Source organism: Octodon degus, unplaced genomic scaffold (assembly GCF_000260255.1).
Source record: "Octodon degus isolate 3935 unplaced genomic scaffold, OctDeg1.0 scaffold00122, whole genome shotgun sequence".
In the NCBI taxonomy this organism is placed as follows: Eukaryota; Metazoa; Chordata; class Mammalia; order Rodentia; family Octodontidae; genus Octodon; species Octodon degus.
In genome coordinates, this window is record NW_004524698.1 from 5,150,289 (window position 1) to 5,175,286 (window position 24,998).

The 24,998-nt window shown below is 38.3% G+C and overlaps 1 protein-coding gene and 1 pseudogene across 4 annotated transcripts in view; one reads left to right on the forward strand and one right to left on the reverse strand.

Annotated features, from left to right (window-relative positions):
- The window catches only part of Enox1 (ecto-NOX disulfide-thiol exchanger 1), a 661,835-nt gene that overhangs the window by 143,531 nt on the left and 493,306 nt on the right, over positions 1 to 24,998 (forward strand). For all 4 annotated transcript variants that reach the window (XM_023700180.1, XM_023700182.1, XM_023700181.1 and 1 more), the window contains exon 2: positions 10,172 to 10,237. The gene's annotated coding sequence lies outside the window, so the exon portion shown is untranslated. The remainder of the gene's footprint in view (positions 1 to 10,171; positions 10,238 to 24,998) is intronic.
- Positions 6,546 to 7,914, reverse strand: LOC101585778 (annotated as a pseudogene).

Sequence of the window (24,998 nt, forward strand, 5' to 3'; positions counted from 1 at the left end):
TTAGTGCATGGTGATAGACCCAGGTCAAGTTTGAGTTTTCAGCATGTAGAGAGCTTGTTTTTCCAGCACCATTTGTTAAAGAGGCTATCTTTCTTCCAGTGAGTATGTTTGGCCCCTTTGTCAAAGATCAAGTAGATGAGTGTGTTCACTGAGGCCTCTGCATCCTCTAATCTATTCCATTGATGCTCAGGTCTATTTTGTTGCCAATACCATGTTGATTTTATAATAGTAGCTTTGTAGTATAATTTCAAGTGAGGAATTGTAATGCCTCCTGCCTTGTCTTTGTTGCCCAGTATTGGCTTTGCTATTCTAGGTCTTTTCTATGTTCCGAATAAATTTCAGGAATGATTTCTCTAGGTCTGGGAGGTATGTTGTGGTAGTTTGATAGTGATTGCATTAAATCTTTACAGCAATTTGGGGAGTAAGGCCATCTTCACAATGTTGATTCTTCCTATCCAGGAGCATGGAATATCTTTCCATTTTCTGAAATCCTCTACGATCTTTTTTAAAAAAAGTACTGTAATTTTCCTTGAAAATGTCTTTTATTTCTTTTGTTAGATGAATTCCAAGGTATTTCATTTTCCTCGGTGCTATTGTAAGAGGTATTGTTTCTATAATTTCCTTATCAGTGTGTTTGTTGGCTGTGTAGAGGAATGCTATTGACTTTGTATCCTGCTATTCTACTGAATTTCTGTATTCTAGTAGCTTCTTGGTGGAGTTTTTTGGGTCTTCCAAGTAAAGTATCATGCCATCTGCAAATAATGATAATTTGACTTCTTCTTTACCTATTCTTATTCCTTTTATTTCTTTGTCTTGTTTAATGACTCTAGCTCATGATTCCAGAACTATATTGAATAGGAGTGGTGATAGAGGACATTCTTGTCTTGTACCAGATCTAAGTGTAAAAGATTTCAGTTTTTCTCCATTTAGAATTATGTTAGCCATTGGGTTTTCATAAATGGCTTTTACCAGATTGAAGTAGAGGTCATCTATTCTAGTTTTCTGTAGAACTTTCAACATGAATGAGTGTTGGACTTTGTCAAAAGCCTTTTCTGCATCAATTGAGATGATCATGTGCTTTCTAGTTTTTACTCTGTTGATATGCTGTGTTACATTTATAGATTTTCGAATATTGAACCATCCTTGCATCCCTGGGATGAATCCTACCTGGTCATGGTGTATGATCTTCTTCATGATTTGCTGTATTCTGTTTGCTAGGATTTTATTGAGAATTTTTGCATCTGTGTTCATGAGGGAAATTGCCCTGTAGTTCTCTTTTTTAGTTGCATCTTTCCCTGGTTTTGGTATCAGTGTAATACTTGCCTCCAGGAATGATTTTGGGAGGATTGCTTCCTTTTTAGTTTCATTAAAGAGTTTGAGGCATATAGGGACTACACCTTCTGTAAATTTCTTGTAGAATAGAGCTGTGAATGCTTCCGGACCTGCTCTTTTCCTTGGTGATACGTTTTTTATTCCATCTCGTATTTCATTGGCTATTATTGGGCTATTGAGAGTGGTTATATCTTGTCGATTTTTTGGTAATCTGTAGTTTTCTAGGAATCTGTCCATTTCTTCTGTGTCTTCTATTCTGTGAACTTAAAGATTTTCAAAGTAGCTATTGATAATCTTCTGAATTTCCTCTGGGTCTGTGGTAATTACACCCTTTTCATTCCTTATTGCTTGTATTTGAAATTTTCTTTCTTTCCTCTTTTTGATGAGGTTACCTAGGGGCTTATTGATTTTATTTACTCTTTCAAAGAACCAGCTTTTAGTTTCGTTAATTCTTTGAACTTTTTCTTTGTCTCAATTTAATTAATTTCTGCTCTAATCTTTATGATTTTGTCCTGTCTTTGGGCTCTGGGTTTGGTTTGCTCTTCCTTTTGTAGGTTTTGGATGTGCAATATTAGGGTGTTTATTTGTTCCTCTTCTGTTTTCCTAATTGTGTGTTCACAGCTATGAATTTCCCTCTGAGAACTGCTTTCATCGCATCTCATAAATTCCGATAAGTTGTGCTTGAATTTTCATTGAATTGTAGATATTGTTGAATGTCTTGTTTAATTTCATCTGTGACCCATTGGTTGCTGAGTAGGGCGTCATTTAATTTCCATGTATTTAAGGTTTTTTTCTGGTTTCTTTTGTCATTTATTTCCAGTTTCATTGCACTGTGGTCAGATAATGTGCATGGGATAATTTCTGTTTTCTTGCATATACTTAAGTATGATCTATGGACCAGTATGTGGTCTATTTCGGAAAATGACCCATGTGCATCTGAGAAAAATGTGTATTCAGCTGTGTTTGGGTGGAACACTCTGTATATGTCCATCACGTCTATTTGTTTCAAGGTCTTGTTCAGTTCTTTTATTTCTTTGTTAATTATTTGTCCAGTTTACCTATCTTTTTGGGATAAGGGGTATTAAGGTCTCCTGTTAATATTGTAGTATTGGATAACAGATTTTTCATGTCCATTAAGGTTTGCTTTATGTTGTAGGGTGCTTCTGTGTTTGGTGCATATATATTTATGAGTGTTACCTCTTCCTCTTGTATTTTTCCCCTAACCAGTATATAGTGGCCTTGTTTGTTTCGCTTTATCATTCCTGGTTTGAAGATGAGACTCTCTGAGAACAGGATTGGTATCCCTGCTGTTTTCTGAGGTGCTGGGGCATGTAGTATTGTTTTCCATCCTTTGACTTTCAGCCTATGAATGTCTTTATGAGTTAAATATGTTTCTTGTATACAGCGTATTGTTGGATTTTGTTTCCTAATCCACTGTGCCAGTCTATTTCTCTTAATTGGGGAACTGAGTCCATTTACATTGATGGTTATAATTGAGATGTATTGACTTATGATTGACATGTTATTTACCTGTGGTTGTTTATTCCTTATTCTCCTATGTTTAATTGTTTGTACTATTTAGTTGGTTGCTTCTGATCTCATTCGTGGAGTTCTGATCATTTTGGTCCCTCTCTGGAACATCTTTCAGGAGCCTGTGTAGGGTTGGCTTTGTCATCATGAAATTCTTTAATTGTTCTTTGTCATGTAAGTATTTTACTTCTCCATCAAACTTGAAAGAGGGTTTTGCAGGGTATAGTAGTCTGGGCTGGAATTTTTTTCATTGAGGATTTTAAGTACTCTGTTTCATGCTCTTCTTACCTTTATGGTTTGTAAAGAGAATTCGGCCATAATTCTCATGAGTTTTCCTTTGAATGTCATCTGTTTCTTTTCTCTAGAGGCTTTCAGGATATTATTCTTGTGCTGGATTACTGGGATCTTGACTATTATATGTCTCTTTGTGTTTCTATTTGGTTTGAGGTTACTTGTTGTTCTGTATGCTTCGGTTACTGAATGTTAGATTGTTTCCTCACATTTGGGAAGTTCTGCTATTACTTCTGCCCGTATTGTTTTAAATTTCATTTGTATAGACTCCTTCTTTCTCCTTGATGTCTATTTGTCTCACATTGTTCATCTTTTTATCGTCGTGCAAGGAATGAATTTTTTTTCCTGCATCCTAGTTGTTTTTAAGAGATCTTTTCTTACCTTTTCACTAGCTACACCAGCATCTTCAAGATCTGAAATTCTGTCTTCACTTTCACTCAAATGGTTTTGGAAGCTTGTGATTGAGATTTTAAGTTCCTCTATATCTCTTTGACTCTGTTTCATGTGATCTATTTCTTTCCTGTATTGGTCATTCAAGGAATCCGTCATTTTTCTAATCTCCTCTATTTTTTTTCTCAATGTCTTCTTTAAAAGCAGTTATTAGTTCTTTTACTGCATAGTTTTTTTCAGATTGGGTTTTCTCCCTATGTTTCTGCATTTGCTTCTTTACTTCAGATGGTATGAGTTCAGAGAATTCTTTTATTTCAGAAAATAATTCTACTCTGCATTTCTCTATAACTTTATGCTGTTGCTTATTTACTTTCGATGATATTCATTCATACGTTTCTGCTGAGCTAGTGTCTTCTCTAATTGTTCTGAATGGGCATTGGGTTTCTTCCATATGTTTCTGCATTTGATTGTTTACTGCAAATGCTATTAATTCAGGGATTTCTTTTTTTCATTTCCGATCTGAGTTCCTCTATGCCTTTCTGCAGTGGTTTCTTTATTTCAGCAGCTGTTGATTCATTGATTTCAGCTGTGTGATTCCCAATTTGTTCTGTGTTAGTGTCCTCTGCACTTGTTATAGGTGGGCTGGGGTCTTAGATTGCATTTTGCTCCTTTTCATTGTCATTTTGTATAGCACTGTCTTCTGACCTTTTTGTAGAGCTTTGGTGCAGTTATAACCTTAGCACCTACTGAATTTCAAGTGCAGATCTACAAAGTTTGAATTTATTCAGTTGTGGTGGCTTTGGTCTGGCTGCTGTGCTCAACTCCTTCATGTTAAGTGAACGTGTTGGTCTTGGGAGTGAACCTGTTGTGCCCCTCTGGCAAGATGTTCTGCTCCTGGACTAGCTGGTTGCTTCTGTCCCCTACTATCTCTGCAGGGACTGCAGCTCCAGAATTTCTCCCCAGGCTTGTATGTCAGGCTTGAGCTCATTCTGAAGGGGACAAGGTGGATTAGCGGGGAGAGGAAGCTCTGCTACATGCTCACCGGGCCTGGGCTAGGGCCTGATCTTGGGGTCTTGAGAATGTGGCAGAAGTTCTTACTCACTGGGTGGGAGTGGGGTGACTGCAGAATGGTGGGGGCCCCAAGGGGGTGGAAGAGGTTCTCACCCACTGTTATTGGGCTTGGACCACACAGGTCTCGCCTGTGGGTCTCCAGAAACTCTCCCACACACTCATCGGGCCTGGGCTAGGGCTCGATCTGGGGGTCCCGAGAGCACGGCAGAAGTTCTTACTGAGCGGGAGTGGAGGTGATTACGGCAGGTGTGGGGGCTTCCCAAGGAGGTGGAAGAGGGTCTCACCCATGCTGCACCTCATCTTGGACTAGACAGGTTCCGCTGGCGTAGGGTAGCCGCAACTCTCCCACACACTCACTGGGCCTGGGCCAGGGATGGATATGGGGTCCTGTGAATGAGGCAGAAGTTCTCCCTGGGTGGGCCGTAAGTGCGTATTTGACTCGTTAAAATGTTGTAAAATGGCCATGATACTGAATAGAACAACCCATTGTTATAACTTGGTCTGAAAATATCATGAATGTTTTGGCAGGGCTGAAATCTATTGGATAGAATGCTATTAATGCCATTCAGTGTTGGAAACTGTAACAGATGAAATGCTACAAGATGTAAAATACACAAAGGTTGTAATGGTAGCTAAAATGTTCAGTATGAACCAACAGCCATTTTAAAAAATGTATTTATTATGACATCTTACAAGCTAAACTGAAAATATTTATAGATCTGCCATACTTAGCAGGATTTCTCATGTTAATCACAGGAATGTAAAAGACTTATGGAAAAGAGGTGAGTCAAAATATGGCGCAAAATTTATGTCCTTGTGTATGTAAAGACTTATGCTTTTAACTTAGACATATATTCTGGAATTTAGCTTTTATTTTTTTATTTTCATTTTTATTTATTTTTATTTTTTTGGCAGAACGAGGGATTGAACTCAGGCCCTTGGGCTTGCCTGCCAAGTGGTTATTCTACTGAGCCATATCTCCAGCCCATTAACCTTTATTTGTATAGTAATAGTTGAATGATTTTTTTGAACAGACTTGTTTCCTCCATGTCTCAAATGAATTGGAATATGACGTTTGAGAAGTGGCTTACTGGTTTCCACTTAATGCTACATTTGCTAACAGAGCAAACATTGACCAGTACAGGTACCTGTATGCAGGAACAAAGAAGAAATTCCAAATTAAATGTTGAATTTGAAAACAGAATAGTATAGTACAGTCTTTGGATTTTAGAAAGATATAATATTGGCTTTGTATATGGTAAAGAAAAACAAACTGGTATAACTGATTTCAGTATTTCACCATAATAGAAATACTCGCAAGGAATGTGACAAAAGAAAAGGTTGAGAAGGAAACTTTCTACAACAAAACTAAAGGTAGAGTAGATGTTGTTGATGAGTTGTGCAGCAGTTGTAATGTCACTTGAAACACAAAACATTGGTCTATAGTTGTGTTTTACTCAATCCTAAAGCTGTGGCATGAATATTTTGATAGTTTACAAAGAAAATAACAAGTGCAAAATATCACAGAGAAATTTTCTTAGATGATTGAGACTGAAGCTCATGCGAGATCATTTATAGCAGAGGGAAAACAATATGTTTCTGCCCAGGCAGCTACACACAAAAAATTATGGAGCACAACGATGAGCTGACAGATGAATAAGCTGGCACAGCATCACAAAGATGTACTACAACAATAGGAAAACAACAACAAAAAACTGTGCCCTACAAAAAAGGACAGGAAAACAAAACATACATTCTGTCAGTGTAATACCTATGTATATAATATACAGTTGTCATATGTGGAAACTGCCTTGGATATGACAGTTAAAACAAAGATTTTTTTTTCTTTTTTCCAGCTGAAAAATCGTTTTTTACAAATTCACAGTGTCTGAACTTTGTAGAAAACAGGGTGGGGTAGGGTGGCTTCCAGCTCAGGAGGTGTCCATGGTTTCCCCTTTGAGCTCGTTGAACAGGAATGCATCCTGGTACTCCTTCATATACTGTGTGGATGGAGACTTATCCAGGAAGAGTGAGTGGACTCGCTTGATGTCATCTACCTGTACCTCTGCACCTTCGAGTTTCTGGCACATTAGGCTGGCTGCCATGATGAGCTGGATGGTGAGTGTAGTCATGTCTCCAGCCCCATGCAGATGAGAACAGTGTAGGGATCCCCACTCATCTTCACTTCCTCGTCTTTACACCGAATGTGCAGGATCTGCTCGATGTCCTCCTTGCTGTAGGGCAAGGTAGAGGTGATGAGTAGATGGTCCAGCAGGTCGATGGAGATGCCATGGGGGTTCTGGTAGCTGGTGCCCCAGATTGATGTGATGCCCCGGTTGGTAGCCATGATAAGGACAGGTGACATGTGACTTTTCAGGGCCTGGTTGAGGAAAGAGAAGCTCTCAATGTCTAGCATGTGGACCATGTTGATGAAAAGCACCCCCAGAATGATTTCTGCCTTGCTCTCCTCATGCCACTCTGCTACCCTGGCATTGATCTCTCAAACTTCTGACTTAATCTACCCTGTGTCACCTGAGAATAGTACCAGTAAGCCCTAGGTGGGGGAGTTAATGATGTCAGTCTCATGCAGAGATCTGGTGTGCACCATCTCCTTGCGCTTTGTTAGGTCCTCATCTGGGCGATGCACAAACTTGGTTTGGGAGCCCATGGCCTCATAGTCACAGGCCCATGTGAAGGACCTGCCCAGCTTGGAGATCTTGCCCTTGCCCTTGTTGCTGGTGACCATGTCCCCAATGTGGAACTTGTCCTTGGTTAGCGACTCAATCATCTTGGTATCCAGGTCATAGATAGTCTCTGTCTCTGTAGTCTTGAGAGTCAGTTTGCCCACCTTGGAGCCTGTCCCTGTCGCTGGCTGATCCATCCTTATTTCCACCACCTCCCCTTCTATGATCTTGGTTCCTTCTTGATGTGGACTTCGATGTGGACTTTGGAAGGCCTGTGTGATGCTTCGGTCTTGCTCATTTCCAGGGAGAGTAGCTTGCTGCTGGCAATAGCAGTGAATGGGCTGTCTGGGCCCAGGGCCTGCGCCCTGCCCACCGTGATAGCAGTCTTCCCGTTACCCAGCTGGCTGGCAATGAGGACTTCCCGTCCAGCAATCTTGAGCACCATGCCAGCTGCTCGCAGGGCCACCAGCTGACCCTCCATTCCCTGTGAAGGCTGGCAAGGCTCCAAGGCATTGTCCAGCCCAAGTCTCCATATGTGGGAGTGTGCACCAATGCACTCAATTCCCGTCACATTGTGGATCTCTGGAACTTTGGTTGTGGTGGCCACAGTTACCATGATGCTTACCAACTGGTGGATATCTTAGTGGAAGCAAAGATTTGTGTGGTAGACTTTTTGGGGGCTTACATTGTAGTTCACATATATTTTTATTTTTGATGTTATATTTTAGGATTTGTAAGCAAGAGCAGATGTGAAAATATTGATGTCTATTCTGAATATATAATACATATTAAGAATTCAATAATTTACATTATTTATTGTTCCTTTAACATATATACTGTATAATATAAGAATCTCCTGACAAAATAGTAAGACCAGTGAGATGTCACTCAGGCCCTACAAAAATGGCAGGAAAGCAAAACACATGTGTTGTCAGTGTAAGTAATTTACGTGTATGGAATATGTATTGTTATGTGTGCAGACTGCCTTAGATGTGATAACTGAAGTAAAGACTTTTTGTAAAGTACTATTGGCATTTCGTTGTAGTTCACATAAGAATTTTTTGTGCTATTTTTTTTAGGCTTTGTACACCAAAAAATAGTCAATGTAGGAAAGTTTGATGCTTTTTATACCCTCAAAAATATTAAAAGTTTAATGCTTTTTTGGTGATCTTTTCCTGTTAAGTACTTATTCTTTAGTATCATAAAACTCATAAAATTAATAATTCATGGATAGAAATATTCTGAAGGGTAAATGTTGGTCTGACAGTCCCATGTTTCTGTGCCTTCCTGGCAAAATTAGTGTCATGCTTCTTTAACTTTTTATTTTAAGGAGGCTCTCTCTAATTGCTAAATTGCCCACTCTAGGTTTGAACCTCTGATCCTCCTGCCTCAGCCTCCCAGAGTGCTGGAATTGCAGGCAAACAAAAACATGCTTATCTGTTGAGGTGCTCTCTAAATAAGTATGATTGCTGTTTTCTACTGCAGAATTCCGTCTTGACCTTTCCTTTATGAGCTGCTGGCCTGTGTCAGTTTCCTTGTCCTTTAAGTTTCCTGCACAGTATTGCTTATTGTTGAGCATCCAGTTAGGGAATGAATGCTATGTGGCATCAATGTCAAGAATGCTTTTTTTTTTTTAGTATAAAATAAAGTTTTCTAGAATTGGCTGTGCCATGAGACACCCATTTTAGTTAGTATGTATGTTCTGAGGTAAAAAGGGCTAGCAATAAAGAGTTTCTAAGAGTTTATTAAAATATTTTTCCTATATGCATGCAGCTATAATAAAGGAATGATGATCCCTTTAACCTGTAGGTACCAGAGAATGGTATTGAGATTTTGGACAGTCTTTTACTTGTGATCACAATAATCACTGGCCTCATGAATAAAGTCCTTTAAAAGCAGGTTTTCAGGCTTGTCCATGTGTAGGAGCATCTAAGGACCTTGCTCAGATGCAGATTCTGACCCTGGGTGGCTTTACAGACTCAGACTTTTCCACTTCCTTGATAAGGCTAATGTTGATGTCAGTCCTTGGACTACACTTTGCGTAACAAGGTTTTGAAATATTTTCTAGAAAACTGAGGTGGAATTTCTGTGAAATTTCCAGTTGTATTTTAAAATTTCCAGAGTGACAGATTTTCTGAGAGAAAACTTATAAATAACTCAGTTTAACTTGGAAATTTGCAACAATTTCCTACACTTTAACATATTACATCTAGGCTGGGGAGATAGCTTGTCGGTCTAAGTGCCTGCCTGGCAAGTGCAGGGACCTGGGTTTGATCCCTAGTACTGGATGCTATTCCTGTCCAGAACACTGGGCATGGTGGCACACACATATAATCCCAGTGCTTGGGAGGATGGGACAAGAGGATCACTACAAGTCTGAGCTGCATAGCAGACCCTGTATTAAATAAATAAATAAATAAATAAATAAATAATATTAAAAAATAGTACATCTGATACTGGTCAGCATCCCCCCCAGGTGTGTTTGAATGATACTGTGCATAACACTGCCCTAATTAATTTACAGTTTTATTCCTTTAACCTTTCTTAGATTAGGGAGGCCCTGACCCCAGTACTAATCCAACTGTAGCTACTCTAGCAACAAGGACTGATTTTAAAGCAGAAATATTCTGTAGAAGATTGACAGTTCAGAGGCTGTGTTTATGATGAGACCTTCACATTTATTGATTGTTACCCAGGCTAGTGTTGCACGGAGACCTTCTGCAAGGGCATTAGTTGGAATGGCTGGAAATAGAAAGGGCAGTGTTCAGCTCAAACTCTGCAAGTGAAACCTGGCATCTGCTTACACATGTTCAATCAGTTCTCTGAAGTTGACGTCTGAAGGTTCTTCTAACAAGATGGCCTTTGTTTTACAGGTCCCTTGCAGCCAGCATGATACCGTATTTATAGCACATGAAGGAGAACTTGCTCGCCACATTCAGGTAAGAGGACAGTTGTGTGCAGGATGAATGATAAGTAGGCCTAAATGGCAGGTTGTCATAGTAAGAGACTGATTTAGCTTAATAATACCGCTGGTGTTGTTCTCTTTTGAGTCTTTTGCTGGGTTATTTCTGGGCTCAGAGGGCCTTTGGTAGGGGATCTTAGGGAATTGCCATGTGTGTGGGGAGCATACGCAGATTATCTACCACAGGCTGTGTTAGCAAGTAGTACAAAACAAAGACAGTCACTAGAAATGCCTTGCCAACTTCTACAGAGTTAATGGAGAGTTATCACTATTTTTCATGTTTATTACCTCATCAGAAACTCTTTATCTTTTCAACATTTATATAAATATGTGAATACTGAAGACTTCTAATTATCTCTGGTCCCTTATCTATAACTGTCCTTTTAAATAAATGCATGTCTCAAACTTTGATTTGCCCAAATAGACCACGAAGATTAATTTTTCATTAACTTTTATTGCTTCTGTTTCTTTCTGATCATCTTTTCTTAGAAGATTACACATCCTCATTGGGTCAGTTGTACTCTTTATAATAGAAGCTGTCTTTTTCTCTGGTGGCCTTTATAACACTGATATAGTTAGTATGATCTAAGTCTTGTGACTGAATCTGTTCCCATTAGCTGAGCCAAAACCTCTGCAGGTGGACCTCCATTAGTGTTCTGATGCCTGTGGCAATTTTGTTACTGGGCTTCTTTCTTAGTTACCTAATTTATAATAGATTTCTCAGACTGCTTTAAGAAAGGACTACAAACTGGCTGGCTTAATTGATAAAAGTTTATTCTCTCACAATTCTGGAAGTTAGAAGTTCCAAATCAAAGTGACAGCAGCACTGAGGAAGAACCTTCTTATTTGTGAGGAAGAACCCATTACAGGCCGACCTTCTAGATGCCTCCATTTCCTTGGCTAGCAGATGGTATCTTCTCTTGGTGTCTTTACATTGTCTCCTGTTCTATGTTGCTTATGTCTATGTCCAGATTTTCCCTTTTTGTCAGAGTACCACTCAAGTTGAGTTAGGGCCCCTGCTAATGACTTAATCTTTAGCTTAGTCATTTGCGAGAACCATATTTCCAAATAAAGTCACAGTTATATGTATGGAAGATTAGGACTTTAGTATCTTCTAGGAGTACATAGTTCAACTATAATGTTATCTCAGGGAAAGGCACCCATTTCTTTTGGTATTCCTTAAAATTCTAGCATGGTGCTTGCTACTTAATAGTTGTTTAACGAGTCAGTGATAAAGACCACAATGATCATGTTCAAATTTAATTTGAAAAAGCAAAGTGCTATGACCACTGGTGGGCAGGTATTATGCCAGCTGTTATTCTCAGCAAATTCTTACTTTTGGAGTAGTCCAAATTAAACAGTACCATAAATGTGTTAAGACTTTTCCTTTAAAAGTAATAGCAAGTGGAAGATTTTGCTGAAATGAAAGCTGTAGCTTTGAGTGATCCTACCTTTGCTAGCATAGCAGGCAGAACTGCCATTTTATGTGCCTTTGCTATCAGTACACCCAGATACTTCCAAGCTATTTCAATACCATTTAAATCGTACTTAGGGGAGGTAGTATTCTTTTCCAGAAGTAACATTTTTCACTTATTAAATTTAATATCTGTTCCCTAGCTTTAGCTATCCTGAAACAGATCTGCCCTTGTGGCATCCTCTCCTTCCTCTATGTATCCTTTGCTCAGAATTATTAGAAGTTATCCTTTGAGGGCTGAGATTTGGCTGTCGATAAAATGTTAAGACACTGGTAGCACTTAAATGATCTGTTTTTTTAAGAGATCTTTATTTGAGAAACTCTTTTATCCTGTTGGATCAATGATTTCTGTCCAGTCTATAGTTACTTCCAGGAAAGAATTACCTGTTTAATATGAAGAGAACCTTTTGCTAAGAGGAACCAAGGCCAGTATCAGACTTGCCCCTGGAGTGAGATGGGCACCTTAGTAGCTCCATGATTTTTTTACACTCCCTGGGTTAGTATCCTGCCAAACTACCCTACTTTGGGAGGCCAGGGACTGAATATTAAGTGTGGGCCTCAGGCCCAGGCCTCCTGGAAGTCTGTGTTGGAGGCTGCTTGGCATCACTTCTTTTCAGGCTGCCCAGCCTCACAGGGATTCCTGTTTTGGGTATAGGACTGTAGGCTGCCCCACACCCTAGTGATGTGGCAGGCTCTGACAACACTGGATTTATAGGATGATGACAGGCAGGAGAATGTAAAAATAAAAATTCATTTTAGGATTTTTCACACTGACATTAGTCCTAAGAAAATTGGTAAATCAAGAGGCAGATATTTATAGTGTGTGTGATGTATGCAGGCACAGTTCCACCAAGTGCCATGTATGGATGTATAACTTCATCCAGGTGTTGCCACAACTTATTTTTCTATTCCATTTTATTCAAGAGCTCAATTTAGAGGTCTTCTGCAGCCTCCCCTGCACACTTCTCCTTCATTTGTGAGGATGTCTGTAGGGCTTCATTAAAATTAAAACAATTAGTTTGTTTTGGTCACACAATGATCAAATCAGAGTGATGGTAGGATTGCCTGCCATTGCCTGTAGGTAGAGCCCAGAAAGCAATTATGTTCTGGTAATTAAACTGTCCTGAGATAGCAAGTGAAGTATTCTACAACATATGCTACTTGATGATAATACCAGAATACATCTTATTTTAATAACTAAGTTATTTTCTGTATACCTAATACTTCCCTATTATTAAACAGAAAATAGCCCAGAAAAATATCTGAGTAATAAAAACTTTGCTTATTGTTGTTGCCTAGTCTTTTTTGTTGTTGTCCTTACTTTTTTTTTTTTTTTTTTTCCCTTTCGTATTTTTTTAGGGAAGGGTCTACAGGGTAGTAGTCATGGTCTCACTACTAGATCAGACTTGTAGTGATCTGCCTGTTTACAGCTTCCCAAGAGCTGGGATTAGAGGCACGTGCCACCACACCCAGTCTCAATTGCTGTCTCAGCACACCCCGGGGGTGGGGCTGGCATGGCAGGCCTGGGGATGGAATCCTTGGCCCCTATACCTGCTTGTAGGTGCTTTAATCTGCTGAGCTATTTGGCTGGCCCTGTCCTTATTATTTTGCATTTTTCAGTATCTCAGTCTTACAGTTGTGAGAGCTCAGAGGTAAGACTTTCATGGAGTTGGTAATAACATGTTCATTATTAGACTCTGATTTTAAAATGGGGGAAAACATTTTTATATCTGTTTAGTTGATAATTAACATGGGAGTTTTTGACGTTTTAGAGTGTGTTTATAATATGGAATGCACTTTAGTTAAACATGGTACTCTGAAGATTCTATTGAATCTTTTCAGGAAAATTTTGCATTCAATAAGTTAAAATGGGAATTTAAGTGTTTGCATTCTCTGAGTTCCTCCTCTGGTGCCCCCTGGTCCCTTCTTTGTTTCGTTTTTTTTAAAAGCTTGGCATTTTCCTTCACTGGTTGCTTCTTCTACATTGGATTATCAGTATACTCTGTCAAGTTTCTGTAATGTTTTCATATTTTTTATTTTCCTTTTTTTTTGATACTAGGAATTGAACTCAGAACCTCGCACTTGCCAAGCGGACACAGTGCCGCCAAGGTATATCCCTAGCCCTGTCCCCCTTTTCCTTTTCATCTATAACTGTCCTTTTCTTGTGCTTTTCTCTTCTATTTGTTCATTCATTCATTCATTCATTCATTCATTCATTCACATAGTAGTCTTTTGCCATGTGCCAAAAATTGATCTGGGGAAAATGTTCAGTATATTGTAATTTAGAGGGAGTTAGTCATGTGATGGAGCCATGTGCCACACCAGCTTTTCATGCCAGAAACAGGACGGCTGGCTTAGCTCGAGGGACTTAGGAAATGCTCCGCACACAGAATAGCATTCGCATGGATAGTGGAAGGCTTAGAAGGGTGAACTTCTGGAGAGCACAGGATGTGAGTGGACAGAGCAGAGTGTGTGTGTAGTCCGTGTTATTGGAGCCTTACTAGAGTGTACAGTGGAAGGGATGTGGGATGGGTGAGGCTCTGTGGGAAGGCAGAAATCTGATCTCAAGGGCCCTTTTGCACACAGCTGAATCTTCCCATCTCATGCCTACGAAGAGCATTTAGCCACCCTCAGTTCTTGTGCACTGCAAGGAGAATGACCAAGTTGAGTGCATATCACCTGTAAGCGTTAGGCATATGACATTGACTCTCATGTACTGCTTCCTCTTTTATTTATTCCTTTAAATTATTTTCTCCTGTTTACTTTTTAAAATAGTGTTCTCAGCTAAATTTGTGTTTTGAGTCTCACACACTACTTACTACATTTCTCCCTTCATGTCCATTTCCAATATCCTCTCATTTTTTGAGACTTCCCTTAGATTCATATCCTTTATGAAAACTCTGCTGAGTGACTTAGCCTCTTCTGACCTCCAGCAGAACTTCCTTTCTTTTTTTTTCTGTATTTTAGGGAAGGGTCTGCAGAGTGCTCAGGGTCTCACTACTAGATAGGAGTCATAGTGACTCTCCAGTTTACAGCCTCCCAAGTATTGGGATTATAGGCACACTACCATGCCCAGTCTCCATTGCTGTCTCAGCATGCCCCGGGGGCAGTCCTGGGGATCAAGTCCCCGGCCCCCATGCCTGCTTGCAGGCACTTTAATGTACTGAGCTATTTGGCTGGCCCTCAGAACTTTCAGTGGACTCCTAATACAATTGTTGCATACTTCTTTATGTCACACATTATTTTTATAACCAGAAGAATGCCCATATGTTGAAAGAAAGGGCTGTATAAATATCATGGCCCTGTTTGTGCGGAAAGTACACCTTCTCATGTGTAACAGACACCACATTGACTTTTGCTAAAAGAATGGAGGGAAGCAGAGTTCCTGTAATTTGCAAGGCTGTTGCAGAGGTGGAACTGAGGCATTGATTAATTGTCATACGAGACAGGCAGTGGTTAATGTAATATACAGATGAAGCTCTTGCAGGGAAGAATAATTGTCAGTGAAGGCTAAAAGATCGCATTAAACAAAAGGCAGTTTGAGGTACAGAGAAGAGTTTCAGTTTAACTAAAAAATCAGTGAAATTATGCTAAGGTTTTAACTTGGGAAGAAGACACTTAGGAAGCCAGTGAGCCACCTGTGATTATCTTTGACAGTGAGTGACAAATGGCCTAACAGGTAAAAGCTCCTATATTGCTTTAAGATGCTTTGCATCATTATATGAAATGACCTCTAGAAAACACGATTCAATTTAAGACTTCTCAGTTTCAGATCTGGAGACAGTCACAGTTTCAGAAATATATTTATGAAACTGTTGCCACTGAGCTCAAAAGACCATAATGCTATTACTTGTAATTTTGAAAAGAATAAACATGAATAACTGAAAGGAGATATTGATTTAAGAAGTAATATGAACAGGAATAATGGAATTAAAGTAATTGAGGCAATATTGGGCCTAATGGACCTTGTTCTCTTAATGCTTTTCTTCTGGTTTGTATTGAGTTGGCTCTAAAGTCGATTGGACTATGTGCACTGAAAGAGAAAGACATGATGGAAGAATTAGTATTGCCATCCATAAAAAAATCAATCTGTTGTTCTTAAGGAAGAACATCAATCAGTTTACGAAATCAATTAAGTGGAATTTTTTATATTTGGCTCAGAAGACAGTGAACCACATGATGAGAGAAGACTGTGTACCTTGTGTGTGGAAGATGCTCACTAATTATTTCTAGAGTTAAAAGCTAAAAAGTATCCAGGATGGAGTTGAGCAACTGTATCAGCCTGTCTTCAATTAGTTCTTACTTTGTTCTATTCTTTTTTTGACTACCATTGTCTGTAGTACTGTAAATGTAGATTACTCAATTTTATTGATTCTCACTCTGAAGTGAGTTCTCTTGAATTTCTACCATAAGGCAGGCCAGAGCAGCTTTGAAGGACCCTTGGTCTCTAGACTGTTCTTTCAATAGATTTATTTATTTATTTATTTATTTATTTATTCATTCATTCATTAATTTAATTTTTTGGTGGTTAGACTTTCTGTCCTTTATAGGGGTAGCAAAATATAATTTTTGAAGTATAACATTTTGACAGAACTCCCTTTCAGAAAACCTAAGTGTTTCTCTTTATCTGCAAACTGCAAGCTTATTGTACTTTAGAGTTTGATCCCTACTATAGTGCTTTAAAGAATGCATTTAGACTTCTGCTACCCATCCACACTTCACCTCCATCTGTCCCTATCTAGACCTTACAGGATAACAGATTTATCGCTTTGTTACATTATTCAATTTCTGAATATATTCAGTGTTCTACTTGGAATCCTTGTTCTCATACCTATAGCCATCCAACTACAGTTAATTCTACTTCATGCAATAGTGATTTTTTAATCAAACTATGTTATGAAGGCAATTATTCTAGTTGGATAAATGGTGTTACAATGTAGAGAATATTTCAATGATAATGGTTTTTTAAATCTCTGTGAGAGTATAACTTTAAAATCTGAACGTCACTGAAAAATGCATTTTACTACAATTTCTTTTCATAAGATTGTAGTAAACTGAAGCATTTTGAAAAATTACTTCAATATTTTAATAATCCAGTATGAGAAACAGAAAATAAATACTTAAAGCCACTGTGTTGCGAACTGGGAGCTTTTTCTTCATGCTAGGAGCCTGCTGTGTATAGATAGGGTTTTCTCTCTAAGTATTTGATCACTGTATCTAATACACAACCTGTGCCAAAGAGATGCTTGTAAAAGTTATTTTTAAAAACTGAAAAAGAAATTATTTTTCTCCATTGAGTTTCATTTGCCTGATGGTTTTTCCTCTCTGAATACCTACTTTTAGGTTTGTTATCGGTGCAAAGATCCATTTTATAGTTAACCTTTTGAGAATTTTTATTTTTTTATTTTACTTTATTTTTTGTGGTTTTGAGAATTTTTAAAAACCCTTTATTAGATAATATGTTTTGTTTCTCAAAAATGATCAAAACATTGTTAGGGCAACGAGAGGTACTAGTGTATAAGAGTATGTGATTGTTAAATTCAGTTTCACCTAATCTTCAAGTTATTAGTTTTTTCCTGTTTTTTTTTTCTTGAACACTGAACTCAGTGTTGAAAATAAAATTTAAAAAAGAGAAGAAAAGGAATAGAAAACAAAACAAAATGAGAAATCTCCATTCCAATGTCAATGCAAAAGAATGAAAGTTTGATAGATTTAAGGTTGAAGATGAATGTGTGTGTTAGTTTCTGACCCTGCTGAGATTTCATTAAAATGACATATGGAGGATGTTTTTTAAAAACGTATATGTATAAAATGAGACAGCAGCAACAGTGTTTTGGAAGCTGCTATGGATGGATGAATGGTAACTTACCTAGAAAAAGCCTGAGACAAATAGTTTTACTCTGACAGTAATGAAAGGAAGACATAACTTAGTTTGCATTGATGGAAACTACAAAAGGTGCGAACAAGAGCTCCTAGAAGTGAAGATGAAGATAGAATTAAGACTTTGAATACTAACTGAAAGTTCAGGTTGCTCCAAAACTGTATATAAGCAAGTAGTTGCCCCCTTTCTGCTCCAAGAGAGGAAATTTATTTTTCTGTCTTTTTTTAAGAGAGAATAAAATAGAAGTTTTCTTGACTGCATTGTGGCAAAAGTGGCATAATATATGTTGTTTAAATCTGGTAGATTATGTTGATTTACCAAATTCTAAAACCAAAGTACCTTCTTCCTACTGTTGGCACCCAGAATGAAACTGTACCTGTAGGAGACCAACAGATTTCCCTATGGATCTAACCTAAAAAATAAAACTTAAAGATACTGTCATCAGAGTTTTCTGAAGGAAAGGCTTGGCCAGAGAAGTCCTAAAGTAAATCTTAGTAATCATTCCCCCACTCCAAGCCTTCCTGTTGAATTACTAGTCCTGGACTCTTAAATAGTAGGAAACATCATCACACATTGAGTGTGCTTTTTGAGAAGTAGAAACTAAGGCATGGAAACAGAAAAAAGAAACTTGAAGGAGACAAATATTTGTAAGTAGAAAAAAAATCTTTTCAGAGAAATCATTGGTATCTCCAGAAAATACAAGATTTATAACCATAGAACTCAAGAGAATTTATAGTGCTTAGAAAATAAAAGTTAAGGAAATTTTCTAGAAGGTAGATAAAAAGAGAAAGAATAGACTAAAATATAAGGGAGAAAAGAAACATACAGGATTGTTTCATAGATCAAGCATCTAAAATTAGCACAACCAAATGAATAAAATGTGGATAATGAAAGGCAGGAAAACATCACATGGAACAGTTTAAAAAAATTTCAAATTAAGAGAGAAAAACAAAGCATTATCATGAAACTTGACAATTGTAGGTTGTGACCCAATAAATGACAGAATAAAGCAATGAAAAGAAACATCCAGAGACTCAGAGATGGGACTGACATGAGAGATGGATGAAAAGAATCTTTCAAGTGAAAGTAAAATAGATCTGAAAATACCAGCTGTGCAGCAAGGCTAGTGACGAACTGATCTAAATTGGAGTAGGTAGGGAGACTGAGGGGAAACTTCAGGATCATTGGGAAGCACCTAGTGTGTGTATGATGAAAGGAACTTTAGAAATCTAAACTGGAAGAGGGTGGGAAAAACTCAAATAGAAACTCTTTGGGCACAGTATCATGATAAAGTACATGGGAAAGTAACCCAAATTAAATACAACAATTAACCTCTTAGAAAATGCAAAGTGATACAGAGTAGAAATGTAGCCATCAACCCTGCACAGTTCAGCACCATTAGTCTCTCCAAAACTTTGGTGATGTAACCTATATATTTTTTAAATATTTATTTATTCGTTTATTTGTGGTAGTGGGGATTGAACTTAGGACCCTGCACTTGCCAGGTAAGCACTTATTCTACTGAGCAATCTCCCTGGCCCTGTATGTTTAATAATAACAAAATTGTGGCACCATTCTTTGAGATTGTGAATATGAAGCATATGCATGTATATGAGTAGAACAGAACTTAATCTCTCAAATGGAAGCTAAATACCTAAAATTAAAAAAAAATAAACAAGAAGTAATGACAACATGTTATTTAAATCAGCAAATCTGAATTGTCTTACTGTGGTGTATATAGAAACTGATAATAATGTAGGAAAGTTGAAACAGCTATTTGGGAAATACTAAATACTTGTAAAACTTGCAAATAAAGCTATATAAGAATTTTAAATGAGAAATCTGGGCTTGGTTTTATGAACATAACTTTTAAAATATTGCTTATATGCCTGACATGGCTAAATGTGGTTCTTGATCAGGACCTCAGTGGTTCTAACTGTGCATTCTTGTTGGGCGCTGTCATGGTCTGGATCTTAAATTTCCCCCAGAGGCTCATGTGTTGAAAGCTTGGTCCCTGGGCTGTAGTGCTGCCAGCAGGTGGTAGAGCCTCTGAGAGGTAGGGCCCAGCAGAAAGAAGTGGAGTCATTGGGGACATGCCACTTCAAGGGTACTGGGGTTCTGGACCCAGCTCTCTCCCTACCTCGAAACTGTCATGAGCTTAACAGCCTCCTCTGTTACAAACTCCCACCCTGCTGGGCTGTGGTGCAATAGGGTCAAAGCGACTGTGCCTGTGACTATGAACTAAAGCCTCTGAAACTGAGTCAGAATAAATCCTCTGCCTTTTAAGTTTATCATCTCAGGTATTTTGTTTTATTAAAGCAAACCAAATATAATCAGTGTCAGTGAGGGACTATATAAACAGTGTTTAACAACAGCAACAAAATTATTTTAAACCATTTTAAGTGTTCCAAATTCTATAACAGTTCAAGTTATTTAAAAAATGTAATGGTATTAGCTTTCTTTACTAGACAAATGCAATACTTTGATAATTCCAGTAGGTTCCAAATCCAATTGAGTAGTTCAACTATGAAGTAATTAAAAAGTGCACTTTATACCCAAAAGGAGAGATGTACCTGATACTCATAAAGACAGGATTTGGGGTCTGGTAAGGTAGCTCAGCAGACTAAAGCGCCTGCTTAGGCAGGTGCAGGGACCGTGGTGGGCTGAGCTGGCCATAGAGTCCTGGCTTAGTGGCACATACCTGTAATCCCAGTGCTGAGAAGGCTGAAAACAGGAGGATCGCTATGAGTCCAAGCTGTATAGTAAGGCCCTGTAACAACCAAGTACATTTTAAAAAATGACAGGGTTTGCACAGCTGCTACCTGTACCCTCTTCTTCCTGCTCTCTCGAGTCCTTCCTTCAACCAGGTGTACCTCTGCAAGGTGCAGTGGAGTTTTCTGTTGAGGTGAGTATCCTCGGCTTAGCAGTGAGAACCAGATATTGTGACCATGGAGCAAGTGATAGCCAGTGATACCTCACAGCAGACCTGTAGCTGCTTTATGCCAGGGTCATGTAATTATTAGTGGGAAAGCTCTGACCTGCAGGTGTGGGAACAAATTTCAGAATAAGAATTGAAGCAGTTACCTCTAGTTCTAAATGCTATTTAACACTTGAGGTTGCATCATTAGTAAATTGGTTTAAATACAAACTGAGTTTTTAACTGTTCTTGTTTGTTCCTATAAGGTCTTCCTGCCTTATCAGGACACAGGAAAGGGCAGTTTGCACCTTTGTTTTCATGAATGAAATACAAAATGCATATAGTTGTGACTATAGTCTACTTAAAGAAGAGGCTAGAAAGTTTGTGGATTATCGAATGCTCTCTTCTCTCTCACTGATAAAGATTAGAAAAGAACAATGAATATGAAGATAGCAAACTTCATTTTGCCACAAAAGGAAAGAGAAATTGAAATAAAATAGAAATATAGCTTGTATTTTTAAAAGTTCACTTTCTTATTTTTGTTTGCTCTTTAACATGTTGCTACATAAATTATTAATGATGTTTTAGGAGAAAAGTTAGAAAACTGATAGCCATTCTTTTACTAAGTCAGCCGGAAAAGAAGAAAGACACTCTCAAATACATAGTGAAGAGCACTTCCTGCACAGAGGAAGCTGGGAGCACGGCCTATTTGGTACCTTCCAGATTGGAGCTGAAATTGGAAACAATGGTGCTTTAAATTGGTACTCTGCTAATGTGCTTGCTGATTTGTTCTCATTTTTCAAGCTTTAATATGCCCTTGAAGTCCTCAAACGGGTTTTACACTTTTAGCCTGAAGTCTCTGTTACTCATTTTTCCTTTGTTCTTCAACTGTTACGTTGACTTACTCTGTTTCATCTTCTGAGAGGTTTGGAATCATGTATGGTATACACCGGGTAATTGGGATGAAGTCTGTGACATTTCTTGATGATGTTAAACCGCTCAAAATCCTAGGAAATAGTTCTAGGTTGCATTTGTGGAAGGTTAATGTAGGTGAACTTTGAAGCCTTAATTTCTAAAAACTTTACATTTTTACCAGTGATAATTGAAAAACATGGGTATTCCTTTTGTCTTCATTACTCATTACAATTGCAAATACTTGTAAAAGTGCTAAAATGGCTTTTCTCTATCCCATAAGGAGGAAACTATTGTTTTACTCATTTAATGGCTTTTAAATACTTAAAAAATAATTTTCCAAAAATATATTCTTAACTATATGAAATGTATTCATAAATCACAATGGGAAATGTATTCTGATATGCATGGATAAGAATACTTGCTTAGATACATTTTAACTCTGAGAACTTGCCAAATATTTTATAATTTTGAGAGGTTTCTTATTTGAGATATCATTAGGAAAAGAGGTAAAAATAGGGGTGCTTTCACATGAAGTCAAGGTATGATTTATTCAGGTCATTATACCTTTTTGCTCCAGGATGTGATGAACGTGAGCTCCGAGCCTTATGATCTGAAATAGGAATGGTGGGAAACCAGGATAAACTGGCTATTTTGAAGGTGGGATCAAAGAAACTCATTGACCTTTAAGTTTTCCCAAAGAAAAAATGAACAGATGTCATTTTTTGGTAATGTTAAGGGATATGTGTTAGGATGGAGAGTCAAAAGAAGGGCAGTGCCAGGAGAGCCCAGGGCTTGCCCTTCTGTGCTGGGTAGAGGGGGATGTCTCTGTTACTTTCTTCTTGTTATTGGGGAAATACCTGATACCCAAAATTAAGAAAAGAAAAGCTTATTTAGCTTGCAGCCTATGGAGCTTTCAGTCTGTAATCATCTGGCTCCAAGGCACAGTGACACATGTTAGAGGGCAGCATTTCATTGTGGCAGAAAACAGCAAGAGCAAAAAGGAACAGAGGCAGCAACAGCAGAGAGCAGGCCTCTCTTGCTTCCTCATATTGCATTATAGGCCATAGCACCCACACCCATAATTCCTGTAGCACTCGCCCATAATTTCAGCATTGGATCATAAATTAATCACAGACTATAGAAGCCTGCCCCAGTGACTGCATGAGGCTTTAGGGGACAACTAGATGCAAACCATAACAGGAGTTATAGGTAGGGGAAAGTGGGGAAGGAGGGGTGGCAGCTAGGACCTTATAGATGTGAGGAAGAAATTTAAAGGGAAGTATTTGAAATATTTGGCAACAATTGACATGATCAAAAATGACATATAGTGGAGAGAATTCTTGCTGTGGACTATAGAATATCTCAGAGATGAGAACGTCTGGCACAAGGTAAGTAGAACTGCAGAAGGGAGAAAAGGGAAGAGATTTGACTGCTGACAAGATTGATAGAGAAGACAGAGATTAAAGGAAGTTACAGATAACTGAGGTCAAGGTTGGATTGCTGCCTTTGAGAATAGTGACTCCCATTTTCATCAGTCCAAAAAAATTTTTAAAATGCAAACCTCCCAGAAATTATCTTACAAATATCCAGCTGCTTTCTGGAATAGGCCAGTTTTTTCTCTCAGCTTATAATTTGTGGAGTAGTAGGCAAAAAATAGGAATGTGGTAAGTTGATCAGTTGTGTTTTGGAAATGCTACTACCTAAGCTCTCTCACTCCTCCTGCTCCTCCGAGAGCCCCCTGACAGCAGTAAATAAAGGAATGTGATGGGAATTAGAGTTTAGGGAAAGAAGCCCAGGTCTGGAGAGCATCTGTGCACACACAGTAATCAGATCTGGCATGTGGATAAGCATTCCAGCACAGAGGGAGGATAGGAGGAGCAGTCTGAGAAGCAAATATTGTGGGCTGCTTTGTGGAAGGGCCTGGGACAAAAGACAGAGTGGTTAAATTGGCATTAAGCTCATGAAATGATTTGCTCTAAACTTTAAATGGGATTTTCTTCATTAGAGAAAACTGTCTGGTTTGTGATCTACAGCTATAAATGAAGGAACAGTTTGATCCCTTGCAACTAGCACCCACAGTAGAAGTATGGTAGGTTGAGCTTCCAAGCCATGTTTAAGTAGGTACACAACTACTAGAAGGGTCTTCATGAGCCTCTCCACTTTTACGAATATAGTCTACTCAGTTCTCCTCAGAGTTGACTGAAATTCTTTGCATAAATATCAGGAAAAAAGTTCAATCGAAAGTGAAGGAGTTATTTATATATATTAGGTTTTACATTCCCATACCTAATATATACATGGGAGGGATGGAGGGAGGGAGGAAGAGAGAGAGAGAGATTGAGATTGAGATTCAGAGATTCACAATGGGGCTATAATTTATGTCTTGCTGCCAGGTGGCTTGAACCACTGGTGATATATACATGACTGTCCCATTGGGTGGCTTTTAATTTTATTAATAAAAAGACCAATAAAAGTGATTAACTTTATTTGTACACCAGTGGTACAAGCTGCTTAATGTCATGCATATACAACTGGTGGTTTAAGCTGGCAAGAGAGAGTGTTAAGAGATCACTCTCTTTAAGGAATTGATTCATATAAATGAGGGAGTTAACAAGTCCAAAATATACATGGCAAGCTGATAGGCTGGATATTCAGGCAGGGCTTGATGTTATTGCCTTGAAAAATCCCTTCTTTGGGAAACCCAAATTTTGAGGGGTTTCAGCTGTTTAGATGAGACCCATCCACATTATCAGCAATCATCTCCTTTACCTAAAAATCAAGTGATTACAGATGTTAATGACATCCTGAAAATATGCATAAAGCAAAATTCAGCTTGGTGTTGGACCTAGTAACAACACACGGCATAGCCAAGTTATACACATTTTATCACCCCCAGTATCTTGTTTTTACTGTAGTGAAAGAGCAGTGTCCATTATATTTTGCTCCTTTATCTCAATGCTATGATGCTTGCAACAGAATAAAGATTCTACTAGTGACTTAATGGTGGTGGTTTTAGTGGTGCCTTTATTTTTCTGAAATTATTAAATACAATGATATGTTAAGAGCAGGGCAGTGTTAACGCCTTGCCTCTGTCCCACACAGTGCCAAATGGATTTGTCTACTTTACTTGCTGGCTGGACTGAGCAGGGGCTATGCAAATTTTGATTGAGCTACACAGTCGTGGTGAGCTTATGGCATGTGTGGGTTTTTTTGTTTTGTTTTGTTTGTTTGTTTGTTTTTGGTCTTAACATAAAAGATGTTAATGTATGAATTATTTTCCTAAACTAAAACCCCAATATTCAGGTTTAGTTGGAGGTTTGGCACTTTGCAGTAAACAAGTGGGTCTTAGTTGTGGTTTGGGCACTTGTCTAAGTGGTTCACCATCACTGAGCTCTATTATTGACTGACTTCTCAAGTTCCACCGTGAGTCTGCTCAGTTGACTATGTGGCAGTCACTTGGGATGTGGGGAGTTAATATTTTCTGTGAAGAATTTTAATGTTGGAATTTACTGTCTTTTGCACATATAAATTTGAATCCTTAATGTTATGCT